This window comes from Abramis brama, assembly GCF_963993115.1.
Source record: "Abramis brama genome assembly, chromosome: 2".
NCBI classification, from domain to species: domain Eukaryota; kingdom Metazoa; phylum Chordata; class Actinopteri; order Cypriniformes; family Leuciscidae; genus Abramis; species Abramis brama.
The window spans coordinates 6779900-6803033 of NC_139964.1; the positions used below are offsets into that span (position 1 = coordinate 6779900).

At 48.8% G+C, this 23134-nt stretch overlaps 1 protein-coding gene across 1 annotated transcript in view; it reads left to right on the forward strand.

Moving 5' to 3' along the window:
• Nucleotides 1-20112: 20112 nt before the first annotated feature.
• The window catches only part of LOC311077564 (uncharacterized protein), a 90507-nt gene continuing 87485 nt past the window's right edge, over nt 20113-23134 (forward strand). Inside the window, exon 1 of the mRNA XM_084106090.1 lies at nt 20113-20243. The gene's annotated coding sequence lies outside the window, so the exon portion shown is untranslated. The remainder of the gene's footprint in view (nt 20244-23134) is intronic.

Consider the following 23134-nt stretch of genomic DNA (forward strand, 5'->3'; position numbering starts at 1 on the left):
AAGAGATCCTCTGCACGGGGCAGAGTTTGCTCTTCTCCCAGTTGACCTGAAGCCCCAACTGACTGAGGTGACGGAGCACCATGTCCCTGTGATCGCACAACACATCTCGCGAGTGAGCCAGAATGAGCCAGTCGTCGAGATAGTTGAGAATGCGAACGCCTTGTTCTCTCATGGGAACAATGGCCGCCTCCGCGACTTTCGTGAAGACACGGGGCGACAGGGCCAGCCCGAAGGGTAGGACCTTGTACTGATATGCTCGACCCTCGAAAGCAAACCGAAGAAATGGTCTGTGTCGAGGAAGAATCGAGACATGAAAGTACGCGTCCTTCAGGTCGATCGCTGCAAACCAATCCTGGGGACGGATGCACTCGAAAATGCGTTTCTGTGTGAGCATCTTGAACGGGAGCTTGTGCAGGGCCCGATTCAATACTCGCAGATCCAGGATTGGTCGTAACCCACCGCCTTTCTTGGGTACAATGAAGTAAGGGCTGTAAAACCCTGACCTCATATCGGCTGGAGGGACCGGCTCGATCGCGTCCTTCGCCAGCAGGACGTCGATCTCTTTCCGCAAGACCGGAGCATCCACTAGACGCACACGGGTGAAGTGGATGCCCCTGAACTTGGGAGGCCGGCGTGCAAACTGAATTGCATAGCCGAGCCGGATGGTGCGGATGAGCCAGCGCGACTGACTCGGGAGCTCTAACCAGGCTCCGAGAAACCGCCGCAACGAGCCCACCCGCACGACCGGCGTACCCGCGGAGGGGCAGCGAGGTGGAGGGCAGGGACACGGCTCTGGTGGCATTGTAGCGGCCGAGAGCGGGGTCTGGGTGTGTATTTGGACGACACCTACCTGCCTCCACCGGGGGACAGACGGCAGAGAAGACCCGAGAGTGTTCTGCTGCGGTCTGTCGCCTGGCGAGGGAAGGGGAGGAGACAAGGAGCAAGGCCCGAGGGCGGCTGCTGGTCTCGCCTTCCCGCCCAGCGACAGACAGGAGTGGCGTGACCGCGGTGGCGCCACTGCTATCTGAGAGCTGGGGAGAGAGGACTGAGAGTGGCGAGACCCGAGGGTGGCGCACACTGCCGTCCCACTCTCTAACGGACGAGACCGCTTGTTCAGCAGTCTCATCCGTGAATGACCCAGAGGAGGAAGAAACTGCTCTTTTATTGAAATTTTGGGTACCACCGACCGGCTGGTCGGCGGCGGAACAGAAACAAACAGAAACAAAGGATTTTCCGCCCGGCCCTCCTCCGGGGGAAGGAGGGGAGCAGAGGCCCCCTCCTGTAGAGCAGTACTTCGGTCCTCTGGGTCGCCCGTCTCAGGAACGCCTCTTTCGTTTAGCCTTCTTGGAGGTCGGAGGCGGCTGAGCAGGCGGGGGAGCCCCCTTACGACCGGCGCCCCGCCTCCTGGAGTTGGACTGCTGTCCAGAAGGAGGAGCAGAGGCGGCCGCAGGAGGGCGCCCTCGGCGACGAGCAGTCCGAGGTTCTTCGGCCGCAGGAGACGGAGCAGCAGCACTCCGCTTCCTGGGCAGGACATGCCGAAGCGCCTCAGACTGCTTTTGGGCGGTGGAGAACTCTTGGGCGAAGTCCCCCACCGAGTCGCCGAAAAGGCCCCCTCGGGATATGGGAGCATTCAGAAACCTGGATTTCTCTGAATCCCGCATATCCGCGAGGGTAAGCCAGAGGTGGCGCTCCTGGACCACCAAAGTGGACATCGCCCGTCCCAGGGAACGTGCGGTGACTTTCGTCGCCCGGAGGGCGAAGTCCGTCGCCACACGCAGCTCCTGCAGCACCCCTGGGTCGGGACCACCTTGCTGCATGTCATGAAGCGCCTTGGCCTGGTGGACCTGAAGCAACGCCATGGCATGCAGGGCGGAAGCGGCTTCTCCACACGCCGTGTAGGCCTTCTCGGTCAGACCGGAGGAGAACCTACAGGCGCGGGAGGGGAGTGAAGGGGCACCCCGCCAAGTGGAAGCGGTCTTCGGACACAGCTGCATCGCTACTGACCGCTCCACCGGGGGGATTCCCTCGTATCCCTTAACCGCTCCACCATCCAAAGTGGTGAGGGAGGAGGGGTGAGTCGATCTATGTCTGGCAGTCAGGGGTGCCATCCATGACCTCGTCACCTCTTCATGCACCTCCGGGAAGAAAGGGACCGGAGCGGGACGCTGAGAACCAGCGCGACCCGCCCCGATACACCAATCATCAAGCCGCGAAGGCTCGGGACACGGTGGAGGGTTCCACACGAGCCCGACATTCGCGGCCGCCCGGGCAAGCATAGCGGCCAACTCAGGATCCGGCTCGGCCGCAGCCACCACACCCGAAGGGGGTAGACCCGCCGAGTCGTCCCCCGAGGATGACCGCTCACCCTCCGATGCAGCGATAGACATCGCATCTTCAGGTGGTGCCCCGAAGGAAACAACCGGAACCGCACGGGGCGGCTCCAGTGGCTCCAACGGGGGCACCGATGGTAGCCCAAGCACGAGACGCAGTGTCTGTGACCATCACCCTGAGACAGAAGTCTACCGCATCCAGAAACACACGGGCGAGATGACATCTTTGTCACGTAGACAAAGAAGCAGGTCGCCCAAAACTCTTTTAGGAAAGAGAGAGAACCTCTCTTTCAGTGCCGAAGCACTCAGGGACCCACCGCGGCCACACACGGGGAAACTGCAAGCCCGTGTGGGCACTCAAATACCAGCCGTGAAAACGGCTTTTTTTTTTTTTTTTTTTCACAGCTGGCAGAAGCGGCGATCACTGACGAGGCTGTCACACCGGCACCAGAGAGGACTCTTCCCGAAGAGACTCGTTGAAAAAACTTCACTTCTCAGGCGGAAAACAGCAGCACAAAGCAATCTGTTCGGCTCCGAGGCGATAAGCAATGATGCAATGTTTACTTCCGCCTTTTATACCCGCGCTGGTAGGCGGGATGCGGAATGCAAATTTTGCATGCCAATTCAGTTTCTCTTTCATTGGCTCGTTGTTAACTCTCTCGAAGGTGGTTGGATCCCTGGCGTGATCCCAATTCGTCAGGGGAACTCCCCCGACGAGGCGTCGGAGTTCCCTGCTGACGAAAGGGAACACTGGTTATAAGTGCTCTTGCCATGACGGCTATACAACGAGAAACAAGTGATACACAAGTTCTCTGCCTTGACGGCTACACAATGAGAAACAAGTGATACACAAGTTCTCTGCCTTGACGGCTACACAATGGGAAACACTGGTTAAAAGTGCTCTTGCCTTGACGGCTACACAATGAGAAACACTGGTTATAAGTGCTCTTGCCATGACGGCTATACAACGAGAAACAAGTGATACACGAGTTCTCTGCCTTGACGGCTACACAATGAGAAACGAGTGATACACAAGTTCTCTGCCTTGACGGCTACACAATGGGAAACACTGGTTAAAAGTGCTCTTGCCATGACGGCTATACAACGAGAAACAAGTGATACACAAGTTCTCAAAGTTCCTGGAGTTGTTCCTCCATTCTAAGATCAACACTTACCACCACAGACAGGAGATCCCAGATACAGAGAAAAAGACAAACCACTCCTCCACCATCTCGACAGACGCTGCTGCTTTGCCTTGACAAAAAAAACAAACAAACAAACCAAAGAAAACAAAATGCCAAATATAACAACCCACGTCTCCGCCGGGCAACTGTGAAACCCTGCCGACTACGCCAGAATGTAGCGGGGCGAGAAATCGGAGGAGATCGACTAGCGACTACGCCACCCTGGAATCTTGCCAGGGACAATACAATGGAATTTCTGCTTTAAGACAACACAGGTTCGTTCACAGTCAAGTGGCAGGAGACGTGGATACAAAAATATATATAAATTTTATTCAAGATAAATAATTTTTATAAAATTCACAAAACACAATCAACAACACTTATAGACACGACAATGTCACTATTCAACAAGACACACAGAGCGACCTGAGAAGTCAGCGAACAAGGAGCCGAGGCAGAGCAGGGGATAAAGGGCACATAAGGCCTCCACGGCAAGTCACCTTGCCCGTACACCTGTGCACACACACCCACACACAAGTACACACGCCACTCATGACACAGCACTCGTGAGAAAGACCACCAGCAGCAATCCACCCCTGCTTTACACACTCAGCTCCTGTAACGACAGAATGAAGTTACACAGAGAATTGTCACAGTTGAAACACACTCAGAATTGTCAGTTGAAACACACTCAGAATTGTCACAGTTGAAACACACTCAGAATTGTCAGTTTACAGAGACAATGAATGGAATAGAGGTGTTCACACTTTTCCATTTAAACCTTACAAATTCTGACTCAATACCAAAAAAATATATAAACCACAACCACACACGCGCATACACACACACGTAATACACAAACACAAAAGACAACGATGTCAATCCAATTGTTAACAGCAAAGCAACAGCGCCTTCGGACAGTAGTTCCACGCAGTCCAACCGCAAGAAAGCTAATCGGCCATGCAGACGCCACCAATCCGTACTTGATGCATCTATAAAATTACAAGTTAACAATCAGACGAATTAACTACGAACAATTACTAAAATCTGTTTCTCTCGACAAAAGATCGCCACGCGACCCAGGCGAGAATGACTTAAATCACATACCTTATGGGTACGATTCCTGGGAACCAAACCAGTCAGGCAGATAAACGCATACATGCAGACTGAGGGCTCGTCCAGTCGATCGGGAGGACAGCGTGTGCCAGCGGAAACTAAGCACTTCCATATTGAAGTGTAAACATTCATACTGGCCGTACTTCTCACTCCAACCTTTGACTGTTCACAACAAAAATGTCGCTACAATACAAGTGGATACAAAGTGTAAAACCAATATGACTTCACCTACCAGAGGAGGAACAACTTTAATAAACTGCCAGCCGCAGGAACCTCGCACGCCACTCTAGATGGCGACCGAATGACGACCCGGGAAGGGGCGGTGACTCCTAACACCATAGCCAGCCCGTTTATATATGCTGCTACCGCCCACTGATAGGAGGAAACTCAACGAGTGGACTAACCAACCAAATGCAGGAAGAATTTCATTGGCCCTGCCACAATCATATTTTGACATAATCATCATTTAACCTGAATCACTGAACTCATTTAGAGTCTAATCTCTGACTTAAATGTACATTGGTCATAACAGCATCACAGTGATTCTACAGAATAATATGCAGATTTGTCATTATAATCCAAATTATTTCTTAAAAGTTGTTCTGATATAAAAAAAAAAATCTTTCTTTAAGGCGCACACAGACATCAAGAATCAGTTTATGAATCTCAACAATGGTGACAAAAAGAATATTCAATTAGGGAAAGGAAATTAGTAAGACAATTCAGATCATAATTTATTCATACCGCAATGCATGATGGGAGCCATGAATGAGTTTTGATTGGTGGTACCCAGAATGCACTGCAACATGCTTTATTATTGTCACCATTGTTGAGAATCACAGGCTGATTCTTGGTGTCAGTGTGTCCAAAAAAAAAAAAAAAAACTTTTCATAGTGTTTTGATCAGGACAACTTTAAAGAAATCTTTTGGATTATTTTGAAAATGCTGATTATATTGATAAGAGTATACTGTAGAATCATAGACTGCTGTAATCAGCAAGGTAAACCTAACTCTCTGAATGAGCTTTGTGATTCAAGTCAAAAGATGATTATGTCGAAACACAACCAAAATGACCTGATCAGCTTTTCTCTTTGTTCATCTGAGAATTATAACACTGATAGAACAGCCAAACAAAATCTAACGGTATTAGTTTAAGGTTCAAGAGCCCAACTAAAGCCAACACTGATCACCATAATGGCAACTTAAAAAAAGAGATTTTCTCCTTTGGTGATTCTGCTTGTTAACATCAGGTGTCTTCAATAATGCTCAATCATCACTCAATCAATCACTAAATTATCTCATTAACTTTAACACTTTTGAGTCTGGAGCCAAATAAACTCCCAGGAGAGTTCATTTAAAACTGGAGTTTTTGCTGTGTGAGTTCATGGGTGGAATAAATATATGACAGGACTTTTACTTTCTGACCCTTGGACTTTCCACCTCTGACACATGAAGGAGTCTCGGCTTGTAGGCTATGTTGCGTGTGAGGATGCTGGGGGTGGAGATTTATAGCCTTTTCTCACAGCACTTGATATGATTAAACTTATCAGTTTGATGGCGGATCCAGAAAGGTTCAAACGACAATCACCAGTGACAACACATAATTATGTACAGTGATGTGTGTCCCTGTTGTATCTGTAACAATAACCTAGTCTAGTGTTGTATCTGTAACTATGAGTGCAGGCAGAATCAGCATGAGGATTGACTGATGCATGATAACCTAGTCTAGTGGGAAATCTCCACATTTCTACAGGTCTTCATTACCGTCCTCCTCGACACATGTGCACGATTTGTGCAAATACCAGACCCTTGCAACGCTAGGGAATCTAGTGTCATGAGGGTTGGACAACCACCACTCCGGAGGAGCTACACCAAGAGACACCAACGAGACAAGACAACGACGTGAGAATAAAACTTGATTTCTTTATTGGGTATAAAACACTTTAAGTCAACGTCACTGGCACAGGACTTCTCCTTTCTCCAAAGCGACAACGTTGAGACAGAATAAAGCAGACTTCAATGAATGCAGGCTTTAAGACCAGCGTCTTAATTCCCTCTCTCTTCCAGCACAGCGATCATGGAGCCGAGTGCGATGGGCTACAGATATCAAACCTCAATGTAATGTAGGACCAGGCATCTCATCTCCCAAGACGGCAGGGGTGGTATTGTATGCGGAATACAGCAGCAGATAACAAGGTCTCTTCGTTCACAGAACAGCAGAGGCAGAATACACCAGTCAGCGAGAGAGGTATTCGAAGCAGCGGATAACAGATCTCTTCATTCACAGAACAGCAGAGGCAGAATACAGCAGTCGGCGAGAGGGGTATTCAAAGCAGCGGCCAGTGGGCTCTCTCCATTCACCAGACAGCAGCAGGTAACTGAGTGTTCCTTTTTCCACAGGGCAGCAGAGGCGGAATACAGCAGAAGATAACAAGGTCTCTTCGTTCACAGAACAACAGAGGCAGAATACACCAGTCAGCGAGAGAGGTATTCAAAACAGCAGGTAACTGAATGTTCCTTTTCCACAGGGCAGCAGAGGCGGAATGCAGCAGCAGATAACAGGATATCTTCATTCACAGAACAACAGAGGCAGAATACAGCGGTCAGTGAGAGAGGTATTCAAAACAGCAGGTACCTGAACGTTCCTTTTCCACAGAGCAGCCGAGGCGGAATGCAGCAGCAGATAACAGGATCACTTCATTCACAGAACAGCAGAGACAGAATACAGTGGTCAATGAGAGAGGTATTCAAAACAGCAGGTACCTAAATGTTCCTTTTCCACAGGGCAGCAGAGGCGGAATACAGCAGCAGATAACAAGGTCTCTTCGTTCACCGAACAGCAGAGGCAGAATACAGCAGTCGGCGAGAGAGGTATTCAAAGCAGCGGCAAGCGGGCTTTCTCCATTCACCAGACAGCAGCAGGTAACTGAACACTCCTTTTTCCACAGGACAGCAGAGGCAGAATACAGCAGTCAGCAAGAGAGGTATTCAAAGCAGCAGATAACGGATCTCTTCGTTCACAGAACAACAGAGGCAGAATACAGCAGTCAGCGAGAGAGGTATTCGAAGCAGCGGATAACAGGATCTCTTCGTTCACAGAACAGCAGTGATGAGTACAGAATCCAGCAGTTGGTAACTGAGCCTTCTCTTATCACAGGACAACAACGGAGGGTGTGGCAATCCTCGGGAAAGGGATCTCGGGCATCTTGAGTGACTGGATTTCTATGTTCTTAGAACAGCAATGGAACATAATACCATGAGCTGGAATAGAGATCTTCACAACGGCACACAGGACTAAACTTCTCCTTTCTTCACCACAGCAACCTGGACTGGGACACCTGGACAGAGCTTTACACACAGCAGATCAGATTATTTCCTGATGCCCCACCGGGCTAGATGATCCCCGGCAAAGGGACCGGACACCCACTATCCATACCTCACAGGAGGCAATTCTTGAGTCTCCCGTTGCGAGGGTCTAGGTGGCACAGCGGGTTCTACTCCCCTCGGCTCAACCTCTGGGACCCTGGGTAGCACAGCCCAACCCACCCAAGGTGGTCCCGGGACCACTGGAACTGGTGGGGCCTCGGTCATCCGTCTCGGATAGTTAGGACAGGGGCATAGCAAGTTTCAATGCAACACCCTCTCTGGCCCCGATCTTCCCTCGGGTCGTATGGTGTAAACTGATCAGGCTGATCAGGACCCTGTTGTCGTTCCACCAAATTTGGTACAGCCTCCCACCTGTCGCTGAGCTTGCCCTTCCCTTGTCGCCGGTTGTCTCGCACTAGCACCCGCTCCCCAGGCAACAAGGGGGCCTTTCTAGCTGTTCGGTCATATAGACGTTTGTTCTTCTTGGCAGCCATGTCAAGATGGTCAGAGACCCTCTGATAGGCAGTGTGGAGTTGTCTATGGTGTCGATGTGCCCGTTCAGTAGTGGTGGCAGGATCCTATGTCACAACCGTCCCCAGGAGCAGGCCAGTAGGCAGGCGTACATGTCTCCCAAACATCAGTTAAGTAGGAGCGTATCCCGTGGTACTATGAACGCTGTTGTTGTAAGCCTGTACTAAGGCTGGAAGGCTATCCGTCCACTGACTCTGGCGATCCGTATCCAAAGTCCCCAGCAAACTCAGCAGAGTCTGGTTAAAGCGTTCACACCTTCCGTTCCCCTGCTGATGGTACGGAGTGGTATGTGTCTTCCTGCACCCATAAAGTTGACACAGTTCATGGATCACTCGGGACTCAAAGTTAGGTTCCTGTTCAGAATGGTGGGTCTCAGGGCACCCAAATGGCTGGAACACTGCCCTCTACAAGGCATTCGCTGTAGTGATGGCCATCTGGTCCAGAGTCGGAATTGCCCACGCATACTTTGTGAAGAGATCCGTCACAACCAAGATATTTTGATACCGCTCCATCGGGCGACTCAGAGTTAGAAAGTCCATAGCCACCATATGCAAAGATGCCCTGGGCCGTACTGGAACTAGACGCTCACTTCTCTCCTGGCTTTAAGCAATGTGCATCGGGGGCACTCTTGTACATACGACCCCACAGACGCATCCATCCTGACCCAATAGAAATGTCTTCGCAGCAAGGACACGGTTCTCTCCTTTCCCTGATGTCCCAGTTGGCCATGGTACCACCGGCACCACCACCTGACACACAGTCTCCTGAGTCGTTGGGTCCTGGATAGTACGACAGACCACTCCGTCCCGCAAACACAGCCGTTTCCAGTGCCCCAAGAGTTTCCTCACCGTCTGGGTTTGGGCATGCCTTTCCACCACCCCAGGAAGTATACCTCGCTCCAAGTAAGTTTGCACAACTACCAGCCCTTCATCATCCTCTTGTCGCTCTCTCCACCGTTGTGGATCCCATCCCCAACTGGCCGGGACATCCTCCAGCTGTGCTCCGGAAGCCTCTATCACTCCCACCATCAACCCCTCTTCCCGTTCCACCACTGGATGCTCTCCTGTGCTCGCCATAGGCAATCGGGATAAGACATCTGCATTGATGTGTTCGCGGCCTGGCCGATACTGTAACTGATAGTCAAAGTTGACAAGTTGTGCCACCCACCTCTGCTCCACCGCTCCCAGTTTGGCTGTCTGGAGGTGAACCAGCGGGCTATTATCAGTAACTACCAGTACCTTGGCTCCCCATAAGTAGTCTTTGAATTTCTCGCACAAAGCCCATTTCATGGCTCGATCTTGAAGGAACTGTAGTTGGCATCGTTCCACTCAGCTGGGTGGAGACTGGCATACGCAATTACCCTCTCCACCCCTTGCTGCCACTGGGCCAGTACTGCCCCCAGCCCATTGTTGCTGGCGTCCGTGTACAAGATGAATGGCTGGGTAAAATCAGCGTAGGCCAGAATTGGGGCCTGTAACAGCTCCTGCTTCAGCCTCTGAAAGGCTACCTCACAGTCCAGGCTCCAGCTTACCGAAAGGGACCCACGGCCACGAGGACGACTTGAGCCAGGCAGTTGATTCAGGGGTTTAGCGATCTTGGAGAAATCCTTGATAAAGCACTGATAGTACCCCACAAATCCCAAAAAGGACCTCACTTGCCTCACTGTTCTAGGGGGATCCCAGCTTTGCACGGCGGATACTTTATCTGGGTCCACTGCAACTCCCGCAGCCCCCACATGATGGCCCAGGAACTTTATTTCCTCACGAAGGAGCTGACATTTCCCAGGCTGGAGCTCCAGTCCATACTTCTCCATGGCTACGAATACTTGCTCCAGATGTAACAGATGGGAGTCAGAATCAGGTGAGTATACAATCACGTCGTCCAGATAGACCAGGGTAGAGTCCACCAGCTGCCCTTCCAGACACCGCTGCATCAGATGTTGGAACGTGGCGGGGGCGTTACAGAGTCCAAAGGGCATCCGATCCCATTCAAACAGTCCAAAGGGCGTGGTAAATGCGGTCTTCTCCCGGTCCCCTTCCTCCACCTGTACTTGCCAGTATCCGCTTGCAAGATCGAGAGTAGAATACCAGGCGGCATGTGTTAGACTAGTCAGGGAGTCCTCAATCCTAGGCAAGGGAAAAGCATCCTTCTTGGTAACCTGATTCAACTTACGGTAATCTACGCAGAACCTCCAAGCGCCGGTTTTCTTGTGTACCAACACTATCGGGGCTGCCCATGGACTGCTGCTCTCCCGGATGATCCCCTGTCCCAGCATCCCCCTCAGCAAGGCACGGATCTCGGAATACAAAGTAGGAGGGACCGGACGGTACCGCTCACGACTAGGCACTGCGCCACCGGTGGGTATCGAATGCTTCACCACGTCGCTGCATCCATAATCTTCGTCATGAGTGGAAAAGACGCGCTGGAAAAGAAAACGCTGGAGTCGATACGTTTGATCTTCTCCTAGGCCCTCCCCTTGCAACGACTCCTCCTGGAGGTGGACCGGCATTCCTTCTCCGGAGGGACCGGATCGAGGTTCTCCCGATGTCATGGCTACTTCAACCACTGTTGCGCTTACTTGACAAAAGCGGACCTCTCGTCCCTCCCTCCCCTGATGGGAACTCACCGGAGTAATCCAAGCCAACCGTTGGTGACGGTACAAAATGACGGGATACGGGCCCACATTCCTCACTCGTACTGAGACATGGCCCCGACGGGCCACGGCCAGTCCTCGCGCCACCTCCACGCTCTGGCATTCCCAGTGGGGCTCCACAAGAACACAATCTTCTGGAACATAAGTCCAAGCAGGGAGACGGACCCAGACAACTGCCTCACTTCGGGCCGGGACGGAGAGAGCATACCGACAGGCCACATGGCCTGTGTCTTCGCGGTCCCTTTGGGAACTCGCCTACTACCTGTACTCGCAGACAATCAGTAACAATGCGCTCCCATTCCCGCTTCTCGGCCAAGGGGGTGGTACGAAGTGGCACCACTCAAAACAGTTCCTCCCAACACTCCATAATAACATTCATCCCCAGCAGGGCTCGATGCGCCCCCAGGCAAGAGTCTCGGACAACTACAATTCCCTTCTGGGGTATCACAGTTCCATGGATCTCAAAATCTGCCACTCGGTATCCGATGTACGGGATATCCAGACCCCGGTAAGTAATGAGCACTAAACAGTTCTTTAGACAAGCTTTCAGCGAACAAGGAGACCTGGGATCCAGTGTCTACCAGGCACAGAACATTAACACCGTTCACCTTGATCTCCACAAGAGGGCAATGCCCCACTAAACTGTCTCTTGAGGCTGAATTTAAAGAAGGGTCAATCCAGGGGGTCCCGACCACTTGACCCACAGTGGCCGGTCGTCCTAAAACCCCCCTTGCGAATTGCGGCGCGGGCCGCACTGGTGACTATAGTGTCCAGGTTCTCCACAGTTATTGCAAATAGGGCGCCCCTGTGCATCCCACTGGAACTTGGGACCGGTGGGCCGGCTTGGCCATCTCCCTGGGTCCCTTCCTCCATCTGAGTGTGAGCGTTCTCGAGGCAAAGCCAGAGGCTCTGGTCGTCCACGGCGAAATTCCTCCAAGAGGGTCTTAGACAACTCTGCAATCTCCTCACGGACATCCTTCATGAACTTGGTCCACAAGGCCTGTTTCCAATCCGACGGCCCAGGAGGTACGGGAATACTGGCTCCACTCGCAGCCATGCACACAGGAGAATACACCGCCTCGGCATGGTCCCGTTCCAGGGCCAAGGCTTCTCGGCGAAGATCTTCAAAAGTCAAAGCCGAGTCTTGACGAAGCTGTAGTCGCAAGCTCTGCCGAATAGGGCCCTCTCGTAACCCCAACAGAAATCGATCTCGCAATAAGGTCTTCTCCTTTCCCAGACCATGATCCCTTCACCCCTTCAACCTGGTGTACTGTTCTCGTAAACACAGGGCAAACCTAGGGCTTGCCTAGGCCCTTGCTTGCAGTTGAAGAATTGTGCCTGTAACACCGCCACCAGGGTAGAATCACCGTATTTCCCAGTCAGAAACTCGAAAATGGCTTGTGCGGTAGCTCGGACAGCCTCAGATGCGGTTTGAACCTCTCGTTTCGCCTCCCCTTCCAGGGAATTCAGAACAAACTGGGCCTTTTGGGCCTCGCTCAACCCCTGCAGTCCAGCCAAATACTCCACTTGTGCCCTCCATTCAGTAAGGTTCAGCTCTGATCTGGGCCCACGGAGCACCCATGAACACGGGTGTAATTGGAAGCCGAATGGCTGGCAACTCTTCGTCCGCCATCGTGGATCCTTGGCTGCCCAACTCCGAGTGGAATCCTGCCGACTACGCCAAAATTGTGTCACCGCTAACGCCGAGGACAACCACCACTCCGGAGGAGCTACACCAAGAGACACCAACGAGACAAGACAACGACGTGAGAATAAAACTTGATTTCTTTATTGGGTATAAAACACTTTAAGTCAAAGCATTCAAAGCAGCGGCCAGTGGGTATCTCCATTCACCAGACAGCAGCAGGTAACTGAACACTCCTTTTTCCACAGGGCAGCAGAGGCGGAATACAGCAGCAGATAACAAGGTCTCTTCGTTCACAGAACAGCAGAGGCAGAATACAGCAGTCAGCGAGAGAGGTATTCAAAGCAGCAGCCAACGGGCTTTCTCCATTCACCAGACAGCAGCAGGTAACTGAACACTCCTTTTTCCACAGGACAGCAGAGGCAGAATACAGCAGTCAGCGAGAGAGGTATTTGAAGCAGCGAATAACAGGATCTCTTCGTTCACAGAACAGCAGTGATGAGTACAGAATCCAGCAGTTGATAACTGAGTCTTCTCTTATCACTGGACAACAACGGAGGGTGTGGCAATCCTCGGGAAAGGGATCTCGGGCAACGTGAGTGACTGGATTTCTCTGTTCTTAGAACAACGATGGAACATAATACCATGAGCTGGAATAGAGATCTTCACAACGGCACACGGGACTAAACTTCTCCTTTCTTCACCACAGCAACCTGGACAGGGACACCTGGACAGAGCTTTACACACAGCAGATCAGATTATTTCCTGATGCCCCACCGGGCTAGACGATCCCCAGCAAAGGTTTCAGAGTGATGGTAACATTCAATTCGCCCACCCTCGTGCATACATCAAACACTTCAAATCCTTACACGTGCTCACTTCAATCTTCAGACACTGCAATGACACACTACCTCACAGTGAAAAGTAAGCCTTCACTCCGTTTTGCCAGGGCCAGCCAATCCACAGCCGTGATCTTCAAAGGGGGATATCAGGTAACATAAGCGATACAAGGATGGGGTCTCAATCATCTGCTCCGATGACACATAACAAGAGAACACGCTGGCAGCAAACACAAGTCAGTGACTCAAATACTCTTCCTAAACTCAAAAGATGTTATCTCTCACACAGTTGCCATTCGTGTACTTAACTTCTCTCGCGATGATAACATGTACTTCCAGCAATGCTTTCACTTGCTCCACTCTCCCAGTCCTACTTGCCAGTCACTCGGCCGTTCTCGATCCTTACTGTCTTTATTGTGACTCACTGCTCTTGATCGCGACTGCTCTCTCGTACATCCTCAAGCCAGCACTTTTAAATCCCCCGTTGGAGACACGCGCTCCAATGGCTGCTTGATTAACCGCTGCAGTTGCCGCTTGTCAACATGGTCGGCCATGACATGCCACCAAAACCGTCCTGGTGCCACACTGGAAGTCTCTCCCCAGGGCAATTCGTTCCGCTTTCATAGTTCCCTCTTTTTCACCCGGTGACACTAGACCAGCAAATAAGATAATTGTGGTTGAGCTTATTAAAAAATCCACTTTTTGCATGTTAAAACCCCAAGCTTTTTTGTAACGGTAAAAGATGAGGAAGCAATTGCAAGTATACTCATTTATTGAAGTGACAGAACAAGGAACAAATAACAGCTGAGACACAGGATGGTAACGCAGGGACCCCGATGGTCAGATGTTCCAGTGCAGACGGTGAAGTGGTGCGGTGAGAATCCCAGGTGACGAGTAATCCAAATCCAAGGGAACACGAACAGGAACAGGAACAGGACAGGCACAACTCGACACGAAGACTGGGAACACAACCGGGAAACCACATACAACGATCTGACAGGGGAAATGAGAAAGTGGTGAGTATTTATGGGGTGATGAGATGAGCTGCAGCTGGTGACGGGAGTGATGAGCTTAATTGTTGATGATCGCTGATCAGACGACCCGCCCACACAATCAATGCACAACACACACATGACAACAGAACACGAGACAAGAAGAAGACAATGGATTTATGAACCGTGACAGTACCCCCCTCCCTAGGAACGCCTCCTGGCGTTCCCAGGCTCCCTTACCTGTCGATTGTAATCATCGATAAGGGAGTGATCCAGAATGTCTCTAGCAGGTACCCAACTTCTCTCCTCCGGACCGTAACCTTCCCAGTCCACCAAGTACTGAAATCCGCGTCCCCTTCGCCTCGAGTCCAGAACACGATTAACCGAATAAGTAGTTTCCCCATCTACGAGTCGCGGCGGGGGGGGAACCGGGGCTGGCGGATTAATGCGTGCAAAAAAGACGGGCTTAATTTTAGACACATGAAAGACGGGATGAATCCTCCTGTACACTGGAGGAAGATTGAGGCGGACTGTCACCGGACTAATGATTTTAGTGACAGAGAACGGGCCAATGAATTTGGGTGCAAGTTTATTGGAAACGGAGCGGAGCGGAATGTCCTTAGTAGAAAGCCACACTTTGGAACCGACGACATATACGGGAGGCCTACGCCGGTGGCGATCGGCTTTGGCCTTGGTGCGTGCCCCCACTTGGAGTAGAGTCTCACGGGCTCTAGTCCAAGTGCGGTGACACCTCTGGACAAAGGCGTGGGCGGAGGGGACCGCGACTTCGGATTCCAGACTAGGAAAAATAGGTGGCTGGTACCCTACACTACACTCAAACGGTGATAGGCCCGTGGATGACACTGGCAACGTGTTGTGGGCGTACTCCACCATAGACAGTTGCTGACTCCAAGAGGAAGGATTCTTGGACACTAAACATCGCAACGTTCTTTCCAAATCTTGGTTGGCTCGTTCGGTCTGACCATTGCTCTGGGGATGGAACCCGGAGGACAGGCTGACAGTCGCCCCCAGAAGTCTACAAAACTCTCTCCAAAATTTGGACACAAATTGGGGTCCTCTGTCAGAAACCACGTCTGTCGGGAGGCCATGAAGCCGAAAGACGTGGTTAACGACAATCAACGCTGTCTCCTTGGCTGAGGGTAATTTGGGCAAGGGAATGAAATGGGCCGCCTTCGAGAACCGGTCCACCACGGTTAAAACTACCGTGTGACCCTGGGAGGGTGGGAGGGCGGTGATAAAATCTAGAGCGATATGGGACCAGGGTCTCGAAGGCACCGGCAGCGGTTGAAGTAACCCATCCGGGGGTCGATTGGAAGTCTTACCCATGGCGCAGACTGAACAAGCCAAAACAAAACTGTGAACGTCACGAGCCATACCAGGCCACCAGAATCGTTGCTTGACTAAAAATTGAGTACGATTAACTCCTGGATGACAAGCCATATTGGAGCAATGACCCCACTGAATAACGCTGGACCGTAGACCCTCAGGCACAAATAAACGGTTCGGTGGACAACGAGTCGGAGGCGTTACCCCTTCTAAGGCTCTCTTGACCTTCGATTCGACCTCCCATGTGAGTGAAGAGATGAATAGATTCTCTGGTAAAATGCACTCGGGAGTAGACGGGCGTTCGGAACGGTCAAAAATGCGCGATAAAGAATCGGGTTTGATGTTCTTAGAACCCGGGCGGTACGAGAGAGTAAAGTCAAAACGACCGAAAAAAAGAGCCCACCGAGCCTGCCTGGAGTTCAATCTTTTAGCAGTCCGAATGTATTCCAAATTCTTGTGATCGGTCCAGACGATAAAAGGTACCCCCGACCCTTCTAACCAGTGGCGCCACTCCTCCAATGCTAACTTGACTGCCAACAACTCCCTGTTGCCAATGTCATAGTTACGTTCGGCAGGGGATAAACGATGTGACAAAAACGCGCAAGGATGCATCTTGTCGTCTGAAGGAGAACGCTGGGATAACACTGCACCTACCCCCACCTCTGACGCATCGACCTCCACCACGAACTGACGTGATGGATCAGGGGTTATCAGAATAGGGGCTGAAACAAAGCAACCCTTCAGTTTGGCAAACGCAGCCGAGGCTGCGTCTGACCACCTGAACGTAGTACTGGGGGAGGTCAAGGCGGTCAGAGGTGCGGCTAGTTGGCTGAAGTTGCGAATGAAACGCCGGTAAAAATTGGCGAACCCCAGAAACCTCAGTAGGGCCTTACGGGAATCTGGGTTTGGCCAATCCACCACAGCCTTAACCTTCTCAGGATCCATGCGCATTCCCTCAACCGAGATGATGTAACCTAAGAAAGGAACAGACTGTGCATGAAAAACGCATTTCTCCGCCTTGACAAAAAGCCCATTCTCTAGCAACCTCTGAAGCACTTGTCGGACGTGTTGCACATGTTCCTGGAGAGACGAAGAAAAAATCAATATGTCATCCAGGTAGACATAAATGAACTGATCGACCATGTCTCGTAACACGTCATTGACAAGTGCCTGGAAGACCGCTGGGGAGTTGGAAAGGCCGAAAGGCATAACCAAGTATTCAAAGTGCCCCCTGGGGGTGTTAAAAGCGGTCTTCCACTCATCCCCCTCCCTGATGCGGACCAAATGATAAGCGTTTCGTAAATCCAATTTCGTAAAGATAGATGCTCCCTGCAACCTCTCGAAAGCTGAAGACATCAACGGCAAAGGATAAGTATTCTTTACCGTGATGTTGTTCAACCCCCGGTAGTCAATACAAGGTCGCAGCGACCCATCCTTCTTCCCCACAAAAAAGAATCCCGCCCCCGCTGGAGAAGAGGAAGGACGGATGAACCCCGTTGCTAGAGAATCAGAAATGTATTTCTCCATGGCTTCTCTCTCCGGAACAGAGAGTGAATATAACTTGCCCTTAGGCGGAGACGTACCTGGTAATAACTCTATAGCACAGTCATAGGGACGATGCGGAGGAAGAGAAGCAGCCCGAGACTTACTGAACACCTCCTTCAGGTCCAGGTACTCCGCGGGCACGTTAGATAACTCCACTGTCTCCTCCTGAAACACAGGGACAGAAACAGACGGACAGGCAGACACTAGACAAGACTTATGACAAAAGCTACTCCACGAAGACACAGATTGTGATGACCAGTCCACTCTGGGGTTATGACGGGTGAGCCAGGGATGACCAAGGACGATGGGTGCAAGAGGAGTGTCCATGATGTAGAATGAGATGGTTTCGGTGTGGTTGCCTGATGTGATGAGGGTGATGTCTTCGGTGGCAAGTGAAATGGTGGGGAGTTCTTGACCGTTGAGTGCGTGAACTGCAATCTGATGTGTGAGGGATCTGAGGGGAACTTGAAACTTGAGTGCAAAAGTGTAGTCCATGAAATTTCCTTCAGCCCCAGAGTCCAGAAGTGCTCGACAGTCGTGACGGTGAGAGGACCATCGGAGCCTTACCGGAAGGAGAGTAGATGTGGATGAGGTCTTCTCGGCAGAGATCCCACCCGACAGTAGCCTCATATTTACTGCCGGGCTGGGCCTTTTAACGGACAGCTGTAAGCAAAGTGTCCCGCTCTCCCACAGTACATGCAAAGGCCCAGGGATCTCCGCCTTTCCTTCTCCTCCCGGGAAAGCCGGGCTCGACCCACCTGCATGGGCTCGTGATCTTCGACGGGGCTGACCGCGTCCCTCTCTCTGGATCGTTGTCCCTCGATCCCTCCCGGGACCCGCTGGGACTGAAGACGTCGATCAGCTCGAGAAAGACGACCATCCACTCTTATCGCCAGGGCAATGAGATCACTCAATCTGGCCGGAAGGTCCATGGCGTAGATTTCTCGTTGGACGCGGTCAGCCAGCCCATGCAGGAACATGTCCCACTGCGCCTCCTCGTTCCATTGGCTCTCGGCTGCCAGAGTGCGAAACTCGATCGAAAAGTCAGATACGGATCTTTCTCCTTGTTGAAGGTCGGCTAATACTCTGGCAGCCTCACGTCCGGACACGGAACGGTCGAACACCTGTTTCATTTCTTCGGAGAGCCTCTGGAACGAGGAGCAGCATTCTTCCTGATTCTCCCACACCGCCGTTCCCCAAAGCGCCGCTTTCCCAGTCAGAAGCGCCAGAACAAACGCGACCTTGGTTCGCTCGTCGTGGAAAGTACGGGGCTGCAGAGAAAAATGCATAGAGCATCTGGTCAGAAAAGATCGGCAGTAATTGGGTTCACCTGCGTAAGCCTCCGGAATCGGCAGGCGGGGCTCTGACTGGGATGGGTCCGCTGATGGTGGTGGGGGAATCGGCGGTGCGGGTGGCGCAGCGGGACCCTGTGGTTGTTGTAGCTGCTGGGTGAGCCCGGACACCTGCGTTACCAGAGCCTGAACAGCGCGAGCTGTCTCATGGAGATTCTTCTCCTGCGTGTCCATTCTCTTCATGCATTGATTCAGAAAATCCTCCATTGGACTGGAGGATCCACTCGCTGCTTCCATGTTGATGGTCAGATCGTTCTGTAACGGTAAAAGATGAGGAAGCAATTGCAAGTATACTCATTTATTGAAGTGACAGAACAAGGAACAAATAACAGCTGAGACACAGGATGGTAACGCAGGGACCCCGATGGTCAGATGTTCCAGTGCAGACGGTGAAGTGGTGCGGTGAGAATCCCAGGTGACGAGTAATCCAAATCCAAGGGAACACGAACAGGAACAGGAACAGGACAGGCACAACTCGACACGAAGACTGGGAACACAACCGGGAAACCACATACAACGATCTGACAGGGGAAATGAGAAAGTGGTGAGTATTTATGGGGTGATGAGATGAGCTGCAGCTGGTGACGGGAGTGATGAGCTTAATTGTTGATGATCGCTGATCAGACGACCCGCCCACACAATCAATGCACAACACACACATGACAACAGAACACGAGACAAGAAGAAGACAATGGATTTATGAACCGTGACACTTTTTAATGTTTCTTTCTCACCCTTTATATTTTTTAATAGCACTAATCAGGTCGCTGTTCTCTGCAGTGTTATACATTGATGTTTTTTTTGCTGTACATTGTGGGATTTTTATTAGGGTGTGAGTGTTTGAGATTTAGCTCTTAAAATGATTCCCTCATCAATGCCCTGAATACTGAACAAGGGAGTTTCCAACCAGCAAGTCTGGGAAATATTCTTATCACAACATTATGAATTCACATTATGGTCTCTGTAGCAAAAGTTTATGCAGAAAAACCCTGCATATTTTTCATTGAAAACAAAGGTGAGCTCCATGCTTAATTACATTGGCCAGTGTGTCAAAGACGGTTCTTCACCTTTACTCAAATATCTAAACTCATAATCAAATCTTTATGACACACCCTCACATTTTACTGACAAGAAGCTTCCTGATAGCATGTTGTAATGTAGTGGGTTGAGTCTGTGAATCTATAAAATCTCTACGCAGTTCTACAGATGCTCATTATCATCATCCTCTTTTTCTTCGACAAAGAAATCAACAGATCATTGAGAGAACGTCAAAATGTCTGAAAATACAACAGATGTTGAGGACATTCTTTGTGACATAAAAAGGGTTTACAAGCAACATGAAGGTAATGTTTTCACTTGATGAAATTTACACTTTTTATTTATTTATTACAAATTATATTTTAGCAAAACATTAGAATGTGATAATAAAGGGTTGCCTATTAAATTCTAAATATGTATAGTAAGTTTTAAATTCACAATCTGTATAACCCAATTTAAAGACCAAAAACAGGGGCTAGTAATGTTTTTTGTGCCATTTTCCTTTAGTTAAAGGGATAGTTTATGGAGCTTATAATATGGCAAAATGATTTGAATTTGAATTGTGTAAATTTGAATTATTTGCAAGTGTAATCTAACAAAATTTAATTTTAGGTGGTAGTTTAAATAGTTCTGAATTTGATTTTTTTTAAACGAATATTGAACATTTGAAATGTAACAAATTGAAATGTTTTTATGGCTGAATTTTATAGACATGTATTTTCAAACAGCTAGTTTTTTTGTTGTGAATTCGTATACTGCAAATATTCAGTTTAAAAAAATACAGATTCAAGTTTTCAAGATGAAGAAATTCCGAACTTCAAATTCAGTTTTCTAAAATTCAATCTCAAAAATTCAAGTTCAAAAATTCAGATCTTACAGAAAGTAGGTCACAGGTCATCCACAGGGAAGAGTAAAGGATAATTTTGGCTGCACTGCAGTAGTTTTCTGCCGCAAACGCGGTGGTGGTTCAAGAGAATCCGTGTATCTTTTGTTCAGTCATTTTTTTATTTAATATTAAGAGTAGAAAAATGAGAAAACAGCTTGAGTATTAGATTTATAATATTCTAGTAATAATAATCCGCTGCAGCAGTTGCACGGAGCTTACAAAACGCGTGTATTGCAACTATAGGCTACATTTAATTTTCTCATCAAACAACTAGACTAACGAATGGCTCGGTACAACAGAAGAGCCTAGAAAGGGCTTCTTCTCTGTGTAGACCAGCAGTTGGTCTGAATTTGCTATAACCTATAGCCTATTTTCTGGACTGTATAGGCTAAGTCACGTTTTATCATGAAACACGCTGTGTTTTATTCCAAAGTGACTCGGGCATATATAATGCATTTAACGTTAAATAATCTAAATATTGACTTTCAAAAGTAGGTGCGCCAAGAAGGCTATTCTCTGTATTTTGGTTCATTTTTGGTGAGCGCCAGAAAGATCTAAAGATGACCGAGATGCGCTAAAGCAGTGCATCATGTTGTTTTATTTATTTTTCAATGACATGATATTTTGAATGTACACAAATAAAATTATACATTTTTCTGTTTCGGATGATGTCATATTATCTGTATGACTATAAATACCAGAGTATTAATTTATTTCCCAGTGGAACAAATCCAAGTGATGGCGCTCGCGCATCGCGCTCTCACACAATCTATCAAAATGAAACACAGTCAACCAAACATATAAAAAGTTATTCTGCCTAATTTAATTGGTCTGTTGTACAATATAAAGGGCAAGCTGTGCCGCACACTGTCCTACTTGTTATTCCAAACATTTCCCTTGCTGTGAATACGCTGATTTAGCCTATACGTGTATTTTGGGACTCGACTGAAGTATGAAGCCTTCTTTATATTAATAGTTAGCATCCACATGTTACATTGCAAATATGAAAACTTTTGACTGAATGAGAGATGCGCGACCGTTTCGATTTAAATAAATTTGTTTAGGCTTGGCGTTTAAAATAGGCAAAATGTTGTTTGTAATAAAAGGCACAATATAGGCTATTTTTATAGTCTATGTAGCCTATATTATTTTATTATACATGGCTACTTATTTTTCATTCTTGTTGTTTTCTGCATTCATTTGTCATACAGTAAGGGAAAGTAAATTAGGCAACACATAGCCTTCATGTTAATAGTGTTTATCATGTAAATGTTGTATTTTATTTACAGGTCTTTTACACTATTGCTGAATAGGCTAATATTAAAATGTTTTTTTTATTTTTTTTATGACCCGTTTCTCTCTCAACATGATCCGGTGTGACTTGCACTCAGGTGCATGTGACTTATTTTCTGGCAAATACGGTCAGTTAAAAAATGTTGCTGTATTTTTACAAAATGCATAGAGTGGAGACCATTTGGGCAAAAAAAACAAAAACAAACAAACATATTGTGTTCATTACCCCCACCCACATTTGGGCTTAATCACTGTTATTATTAGGAAATTACGGAGCCCTTAAAGGGACGTGGTGGTGGACATTTTTTTAGGTTGGGAGATTTTTTTTTTTTAATCTTTCACACATCACTGCTCTCCTGCTGGTTATACTTAGCTCCTGCTGGTTATACTTAGTTTGATTAAAAATGCATAATTTTTATGATTATTTATTATGAAATAAAAGCAATAACTTCACCCTTTTTAGAAAAAAATATTAAATAACTTCATACTGTGTGTGAAGTGTAGGCTACATACAGTATGTAATGCCATCAAAGCTGCGTAGCCTACAGTACCAATATAATTTGTGTAAAGAATAGGCCTACTTATTTTTTATGTGCAATTACTTCCCAAGCTAATTGTTGTAGGCCTATAACCAACATTAGAGCAGTGATGTGTCATGTGTGGACTAAATTTGGTGTGTTACAGTGAATATTTTTCATAATATAAAATGTGCAAAAGCAGTGTAGTAGGCCTATGACCAGTGGGTAACCATTGATGTGTAAACTGAATTGGGTGGCACTACAGTTTGTAACATTGAAGTTAATGACTATTTTTGTATTTTTGACTATGAGTTGATGCTGTAGTCGTTTTTTGGGTTATATTGCACTTTGCAGACGGTCCCTTTGAACTAGTCTCTCAGCCGCCTGCTCATACAGATCAATTTAGCCTATATTATAAAGCTTGTTTTGATTAGAATCTGGTTATAGCTCGTTGTCTAGGTTACTGTGATTGTAAATAGGTGTCGTTTGTGTTTAAACA